We start from the raw sequence: 9,277 nt of genomic DNA, 5'->3' as shown, positions 1-9,277 counted from the left end.
TTTGGTGAAATGTCTATTCAAATTTTTTTCATTTATTATGACAAAAAATTAGAAACAAAGTTTCTACAGTGAGAATTGATTAAATACATTAATTAAATACAACAGAATACTAAGGCTCCACTAAAGATTGTGCTTACCATATTTATAGTGTGTTACTTGTATTTCCATATTTATAGTGATATTTATAGTTTTGTCAAACAGGTTGCAAAAAAAAATGGTAACATTTTTGTAAACACACACATATTACAAATAGCCATAGGAAAAAAAAGTCTCAAAGGTGTATATCAACTTCTAGCTGTTACCTTTGGATGATAAAATTATGAGATAATTTTCTGGGGTTTTTTTTTAGCATTTTTTAATTTCTCTGATAAACACATATTACTTGTATTTAGAAAAGAAAAGGGTTGTTTTTCTTTCAAGCATATTCTGTGTTTTTAAACATGTAGGATACATTGTAAAATTAAAAATAGATTCTTCCTGTGTTAGTTTTCTTTAAAAATATTTCTCTAAGTAATTAAAATTTTGCCCTCTGTGTATAACTAGGTTCCCAAATTCTTCATATTTTCAAAGCATAATAGTCCCAACAAATATAAAACTGAAATCTAAACTCAAATGCACAAAGAAATTCTGGTCTCAGATATATTCCATCAGTCCAGAGAGAAAACAACAAAAAAACTTCAGAATTACAAACTGTTCTACCATCAAGATTTTCTTCAATAGTCATTTACCCAGTCTATTGCCAAATGTAAAAGACCACTTGAAAACTCTGCTTTGTTGTCATTACAATAAGGAAAACTTTGCATAGCTCTAATGACATCTAATCACTGTAGTTTTCCCTGGGATTTCATTCTTAGAACCCAATTACCAAAACTCTGAAGAGATCTATTCCCACTAAGCTGATGAACTGCCTCTCTAAGCTGAAACCAGCAGGGCTATTTTAATATTCATCTGTATTAAATACATAAATATGTTCAATATTTATACTTAATCTATAGTCCTTGGACACAGACTCACTAGCAACACTTGAGAATCTTAGGACATGATCAGTATTTCCAGATTGCATTGGCTCTCACATCCTTAGGATTTTCTAGATACAGGATCATGCCATCTCTAAATAGAGATAGTTTTATTTCTTTCCTTTCCATCTGGAAAGTTTTTTTTTTTTTTTTTCAATTTTCTTGCCTAATTGCCCTGGCAAAAACCTCAGTACAATATTGAATAGAAGTGACAAGAGCAGACATCTTTTTCTTGTTTCTGTGGGAAAGCATTAAGTCTTTCACTATTATACATGACGTTAGCTGCTCATTTTCTTGTAGATGACCTTTGCCAGCTTAAGTTCCCTTCTATTCCTAGGTTGTTTTTCTTTTTTATCATAAAGGGATGTTGGACTTTGTCAAATGTATCTCTCCATCTGTTGAGAGGATCGTATGGTTTTTGTTTTTATTCTATTTAAATGGGGTATTAGGTTAATTGATTTTCAGTTGTTAAATCAATTTTGCATTCTTGGGATAGCTACCAAGAATTTTGTCACAGTGTATAATTCTTTTGCTGGATTTGATTTGATAATATTCCATTGAGAACTTTTACTAAGGGACATTGGTATGTAGTTTTCTTGTGATCTTTATCTGATTTTGGTATCAGGGTGATACTGGTTTCATAGAATAGTTGGGAAGTATTCCCTCCTCTTCTGTTCTTTGGAAGAGTTTATGAAGAATTGGTGTTAAGTCTTCTTTAAGTGTTTGGTAGAGTTTATTGCTGCAGCCATCTGGAATTTTATTGGTGGAAAATTTTTTATTACAAATTCAATCTATTAACTTATAGTCTACTCAGATTTTCTTTTTCTTCTTGAGTCAGTTTTGGTAGTTTGTGTCTTTCTAGGAATTGGTCCATTTTATCTAAGTTAACTAATTTGACTGAAAACAATTTCATAGTATTCCCCTAGAATCCTTTTTATTCCTTTAAAGTCAGTTGTAACGTTCTGTTCCTGCCATTGCCCACCCCTCCCCCCATCAGTTCAGCTAAAATATGCAAGTTTTGTTTTTATTGATTTTCTGCATTTTTTTGTTATTCTCTATTTCATTAATTTTCACTCCAATCTTTACAGTTTTTTCCTTCTGCTTCTTTTAGGTTTAGTTTGCCTTCTTTTATTTAGCACCTTAAGGTAGAAGTTTAGACTACTGATTTGAGATCTTTTTTCTTTTATCAATATGTATTTATAGCAATAAATTTCCCTGTAAGCACTGCCTTAACTGAGTCCCATAAATTTGGTATTTAAAAAAATTATTTTCTAATGTTCTTTTAATTTCTCTTTTGACCCAACTTTCTTTGCCCCATTGCTTAGTTAGGAATGTGTTGTTTAATTTCCAATATGTGTTAATTTTCCAGCTTTCCTACTATTACTGATTTTTAATTTAATACCACTGTGGTCAGAGAACATACTTTGTATGATTTTAATACTTGAAAATTTATTGAGGCTTGTTGTATAGCATAGCATATGGTCTATACTGAAGAATGTTCCAGGTGTACTTGAGAAGAATGTGTATTCTGCTGCTATTGGGTTAAGTGTTGTATGGATGTGCATTAAGTCTAGTTGGTATATAGTGTTGTTCAAACCTTCTATGATGTCACTCCTCAGAGGGTGCATCCTTGGGCATGTACACAGTCACTCTGGAATGACAATGGTTTTAGCAGGGCTCTTTTTGACTGTCTCTTACCTTGATCTTTCTGTTAAGCTGTCTGCCTCTGTTGGCATCACACCCAGCTATTTGACTCCAATAACTGCTGGCTGGTTGCTCTATTGTTTTCAGCAATGCCTCAGTATATAAATTGATCCACAGTCTAACCCAATTAAATTTGGGCCACTTGTGGAGGTAGTTTTTCTATCCCAGGAGATCTTTTTTTTTTTTTTTTAACCTCTTTCCCTGGTTCTCTATGATAAACAAGTTAGTGTACAATTTATTTTATTGCTTTCGTGGAGCTAATTGCTTACTACAAAAATCTCCGTTGTTTTCTAGAGCATTTTTATCCTTGAATTCCCCCTCATTCTTTTCTAAATAAAGTTAGTTTCTTTAGGAAGAGCTTCAGAGCTCTTTGTTCTAAAGCCCAGCTTCATGCTTTGGGGAAAAAAAATCTCTGAACCATTTACTGTGGAGTTGGGTGTGAGGACGGTGGTCCATTTCTCTTGGAGTGACACACCGTTTTTTTTGTGCAGGGATTTGGTAAATGATAAAAGCCCCTGGTCTTCTTGGCTTTCCTCTCCTGATATGGAAGCTCTGACCTATAAGCAAGCTGGGCCAAAGGCAATCAGGGCCCCAATGTTTTTAGCCTGACATACCAGCAGGAGGGCCTCCACCCTATGAGTGGGAACTGAATGGAGGAAGGAAGCCCTCAACCTCTTGCCTGCAGTCACCTGGAATTTAGATAGAGTTGGAAGGGATGAGAAATGTTGGTGGCTTGCTCCTCCCAGGGAAGTACTGGGGAGGTATTTTTAGGGTTTTTTTTTTTTTTTTCAAATTATTGCCTAGAAGCCAGGGGAAGAGGAAGCCCCATCTTCTTGGCCATAACTTCTTGGAGTGGAGCTTTGATGCTTAGCTGGCAGGGACAATGGAGGTAGGGAACCAATTGTTGCTCAAGTGTGATAGAGTCTGGCTGTTCTTACAAATATTCAGTGCATTTTTCTTGAATAACTATTTCTTCATTTGCTGTGTGCTTTTAGGACAATTTCTAGAGATTTTAAATATTTATTTATTTATTTGGCCACATTGCATGGCATGTGGGGTCTTAGTTACCTGACCAGGGATCGAACCAACACCCCCTGCATTGGAAGCTTAGAGTCTTAACCACTGGACTGCCAGGGAAGTCCCTATTTATTTTATTTTAAAAATAATTGTCACCATTCATGGTTGTTTTTTCAGGGAGTGGATCCACAGAGCTCCTCATGCCAACATTGTGGAAGTGGATCCCCTTACGAGGTTTGTTTTTTAAAAAAATATTTATTTATTTATTCATTTATTTATTTATTTGTCTGCATTGAGTCTTAGTTTTGGCACACAGGATCTTCACTGCAGCATGTGGCACCTTTCGTTGCAGCATGCGGGCTTCTCTCTAGCTGTGGTGTGTGGGCTCTAGAGCACAGGCTCAGTAGTTGCGGAGCCTGGGCTTAGTTTGCCCCACAGCATGTGGGATCTTAGTTCCCCGACCAGGGATTGAACCCGTGTCCCCTGCATTGGAAGGCGGATTCTTAACCATTGGACCACCAGGGAAGTCCCACGAGGTTCATTTTAATTAGCATTTCCTCAACAACTAATGATGTTGAAAATTTTTCAAAGGCTTATTCAGGTCTTTTGCTCTTTTTTTTGTGTTGAGTTGTTTGATTATTAAAAAAATTGATTAGTAGGAGTCCTTTAAAGGGTCTAAAACTGAGCACAGTGTTGAATATATGTATCACAACACTTTCTTCCAGTCCGTGGCTTACCTTTTTTACTCACTTAATGGCGACTTTTAATCAACAAAGTTTCTTAATTTAATGAAGTCAAGGTATAATTTTTTTCTTTAATGGATAGTTCTTTTGTGAATCATGTTTAAGAAATCTTTGCCTTGCCAAAATCATGAAGATATTCTCCTACATCTTCTTCTAGAAACTTTTTTTTTAGTTTAATTCTATGATCCATCTTGAATTTTTCTTGTGTATGATAAGAAGTAAGATTCATTCTTTCCCCCAATATGGATCCCATTGAATAAGCACCATTCACTAAAAAAGACCATGTTTTTTTCTCCTTACTGAATTGAACCTTTGTCATGAATCAAGTGAACATTTATGTGTGGATCTTTTTCTGTACTCTTTACTTTGTTCCGTTGATCTACACATGCAGCATTGGGCTCAGACCACATTATCTTAATTAGTGCTGTTTTATGGTAAATCTTGAAATCTGACCATCTAAGTCTTATAGCTTTGTTCTTCTTTAAGAGACCATTCTGGGACCTTTGCACTTCCATACAAATGCTTGTCAGTTTATACACATGCACACACAGACACAAAGACACATACACATGCCTGTTAGGATTTTGATCTAACTAAATGGACTTCATAGACCGATAAGGAGAATTTTGACATTTTGTTTTTTTGTTTGATTATTTTTTGGTTTTTTTGGGGTTTTTATTTGGCTTCATCCCACGGCATGTGGGATTGTAGTTCCCTGACCAGGGATTGAACCGGCGCCCCCTGTATTGGAGCTTTAATCACTGGGCTGTCATGGAAGTCCCTTGACATTTTAATAATATTGAGTCATCTAGTCCATGAACATGATATTGTTCTTTATTTACTTAGGTCTTCTTTAACCCATCTCATTAATGCTTTGTAGTTTTCAGTGTCTTTCACATATTTTATTAGATTTATTTCTAGAGATTTAATTTTTTCATATTATTATAAATAGTATTATTTTTCAAATTTTATTTTTCAATTGGTTGTTGCTAGAATACATAAATACAATTTACTTCCATGTATTGCCCTCATAATCCAGCAACCATGATCAATTTACATATTCATTTTAATTGTTTGTAGATTCTTTGAGGGGTTTTTTGGTGTATAATCATTTAAAATTTTATTTCTGCTCCCATCATTTGTATCTTCTTTTTTTTTAACATCTTTTTTGGAGTATAATTGCTTTACAATGTTGTGTTAGTTTCTGCTTTATAACAAAGTGAATCAGTTATACATATACATATGTTCCCATATCGCTTCCCTCTTGTGACTCCCTCCCTCCCACCCTCCCTACCCCACCCCTCTAGGTGGTCACAAACCACCAAGCTGATCTCTCTGTGCTATGCAGCTGCTTTCCACTAGCTATCTATTTTACATTTGGTAGTGTATATATGTCCATGCCACTCTCTCACTTTGTCACAGCTTACCCTTCCCCCTCCCCATATCCTCAAGTCCGTTCTCTAGTATCTTTATTCCCGTCTTATCCCTAGATTCTTCATGACCTTTTTTTTTTTCTCTTAGATTCCATATATATGGGTTAGCATACAGTATTTGTTTTTCTCTTTCTGACTTACTTCACTCTGTATGACAGACTCTAGGTCCATCCATCTCACTACAAATATCTCAATTTCGTTTCCTTTTATGGCTGAGTAATATTCCATTATATATATGTGCCACATCTTCTTTATCCATTCGTCTGATAATGGACACTTAGGTTGCTTCCATGTCCTGGCTATTGTAAATAGAGCTGCAATGAACATTGTGGTACATGACTCTTTTTGAATTATGGTTTTCTCAGGGTATATGCCAGGTAGTGGGATTGCTGGGTCGTATGGTAGTTCTATTTTTAGTTTTTTGAGGAACCTCCATACTGTTCTCCATAGTGGCTGTATCAATTTACATTCCCACCAACAGTGTAAGAGGGTTCCCTTTTCTCCACACCCTCTCCAGCATTTATTGTTTGCAGATTTTCTAATGATGGCCATTCTGACCGGTGTGAGGTGATACCTCAATGTAGTTTTGATTTGCATTTCCCTAATGATTAGTGATGTAGAGCATTCTTTCATGTGTTTGTTGGCAATCTGTATATCTTCTTTGGAGAAATGTCTATTTAGGTCTTCTGCCCATTTTTGGATTGGGTTGTTTGTTTTTTGTTATTGAGCTGCTTGTAAATCTTGGAGATGAATCCTTTGTCAGTTGCTTCATTTGCAAATATTTTCTCCCATTCTGAGGGTTGTCTTTTGGTCTTATTTATGGTTTCCTTTGCTGTGCAAAAGCTTTTAAGTTTCATTAGGTCCCATTTGTTTGGTTTTATTTCCATTTCTCTAGGACTGGGTCAAAAAGGATCTTGCTGTGATTTATGTCATAGAGTGTTTTGCCTATGTTTTCCTCTAAGAGTTTGATAGTGTCTGGCCTTACATTTAGGTCTTTAATCCATTTTGAGTTTATTTTTGTGTATGGTGTTAGGGAGTGTTCTAATTTCATACTTTTACATGTGGCTGTCCCAGTTTTCCCAGCACCACTTATTGAAGAGGTTGTCTTTTCTCCACTGTATATTCTTGCCTCCTTAATCAAAGATAAGGTGACCAGAGACGCATGGGTTTATCTCTGGGCTTTCTATCCTGTTCCACTGATCTTTCTGTTTTTGTGCCAGTACCATACTGTCTTGATTACTGTCACTTTGTAGTATAGTCTGAAGTCAGGGAGCCTGATTCCTCCAGTTCTGTTTTTCTTTCTCAAGATTGCTTTGGCTATTTGGGGTCTTTTGTGTTTCCATACAAATTGTGAAATTTTTTGTTCTAGTTCTGTGAAAAATGCCAGTGGTAGTTTGATAGGGATTGCATTGAATCTGTAGATTGCTTTGGGTAGTAGAGTCATTTTCACAATATTGATTCTTCCAATCCAAGAACATGGTATATCTCTCCATCTATTTGTATCATCATTAATTTCTTTCATCAGTGTCTTATAATTTTCTGCATACAGGTCTTTTGTCTCCTTAGGTAGGTTTATTCCTAGGTATTTTATTCTTTTCATTGCAGTGGCAAATGGGAGTGTTTTCTTAATTTCACTTTCAGATTTTTCATCATTAGTGTGTAGGAATGCCAGATTTCTGTGCATAAATTTTGTATCCTGCTACTTTACCAAATTCATTGATTAGCTCTAGTAGTTTTCTTATAGCATCTTTAGAATTCTCTATGTATAGTATCATGTCATCCGCAAACAGTGACAGTTTACTTCTTCTTTTCTGATTTGTATTCCTTTTATTTCTTTTTCTTCTCTGATTTCTGTGGCTAAAACTTCCAAAACTCTGTTGAATAATAGTGGTGAGAGTGGGCAACCTTGTCTTGTTCCTGATCTTAGTGGAAAGGGTTTCAGTTTTTCACCATTGAGGATGATGTTAGCTGTGCGTTTGTTATATATGGCCTTTATTATGTTGAGGAAAGTTCCCTCTATGCCTACTTTCTGCAGGGTTTTTATCATAAATGGGTGTTGAATTTTGTCAAAAGTTTTCTCTGCATCGATTGAGATGATCATATGGTTTTTCTCCTTCAACTTGTTAATATGGTGTATCACGTTGATTGATTTGCGTATATTGAAGAATCCTTGCATTCCTGGAATAAACCCCACTTGAACATGGTGTATGATCCTTTTAATGTGCTATTGGATTCTGTTTGCTAGTATTTTGTTGAAGATTTTTGCATCTATGTTCATCAGTGATGTTGGCCTGTAGTTTTCTTTCTTTGCGACACCTTTGTCTGGTTTTGGTATCAGGATGATGGTGGCCTCATACAATGAGTTTGGGAGTGTTCCTCCCTCTGCTATATTTTGGAAGAGTTTGAGAAGGATAGGTGCTAGCTCTTCTTTAAATGTTTGATAGAATTTGTCTGTGAAGCCATCTGGTTCTGGGCCTTTGTTGGAAGATTTTTAATCACAGTTTCAATTTCAGTGCTTGTGATTGGTCTGTTCATATTTTCTATTTCTTCCCCGTTCAGTCTCGGCAGGTTGTGCATTTCTTCCAGGTTGTCCATTTTATTGGCATAGAGTTGCTTGTAGTAATCTCTCATGATCCTTTGTATTTCTGCAGTGTCAGTTATTACCTCTCCTTTTTCATTTCTAACTGTATTGATTTGAGTTTTCTCCCTTTTTTTCTTGATGAGTCTGGCTAATGGTTTATCAATTTTGTTTATCTTCTCAAAGAACCAGCTTTTAGTTTTATTGATCTTTGCTATCATTTCCTTCATTTCTTTTTCAATTATTTCTGATCTGATGTTTATGATTTCTTTCCTTCTGCTAACTTTGGGTTTTTTTGTTCTCCTTTCTCTAATTGCTTTAGGTGCAAGGTTAGGTTGTTTATTTGAGATGTTTCCGGGATCTTAAGGTAGGATTGTATTGCTATAAACTTCCCTCTTAGAACTGCTTTTGCTGCATCCCATAGGTTTTGGGCCATCATGTCTCCATTGTCATTTGTTTCTAGGTATTCCTTGATTTCTTCATGATCACTTGGTTATTAAGTAGTGTATTGTTTAGCCTCCATGTGTTTGTATTTTTGACAGATTTCTTCCTGTAATTGATATCTAGTCTCATAGTGTTGTGGTCAGAAAAGATACTTGATATGATTTCAATTTTCTTAAATTTACCAAGGCTTAATTTGTGACCCAAGATATGATCTATCCTGGAGAATGTTCCATGAGCACTTAAGAAAAATGTGTATTCTGTTGTTTTTGGATGGAATGTCCTATAAATATCTATTAAGTCCATCTTGTTTAATGTATCATTTAAAGCTTGTGTTTCCTTATT

Source organism: Pseudorca crassidens, chromosome 11 (genome assembly GCF_039906515.1).
Source record: "Pseudorca crassidens isolate mPseCra1 chromosome 11, mPseCra1.hap1, whole genome shotgun sequence".
Classification (NCBI taxonomy): Eukaryota; Metazoa; Chordata; class Mammalia; order Artiodactyla; family Delphinidae; genus Pseudorca; species Pseudorca crassidens.
Note: the sequence above shows the minus strand (reverse complement) of the source record.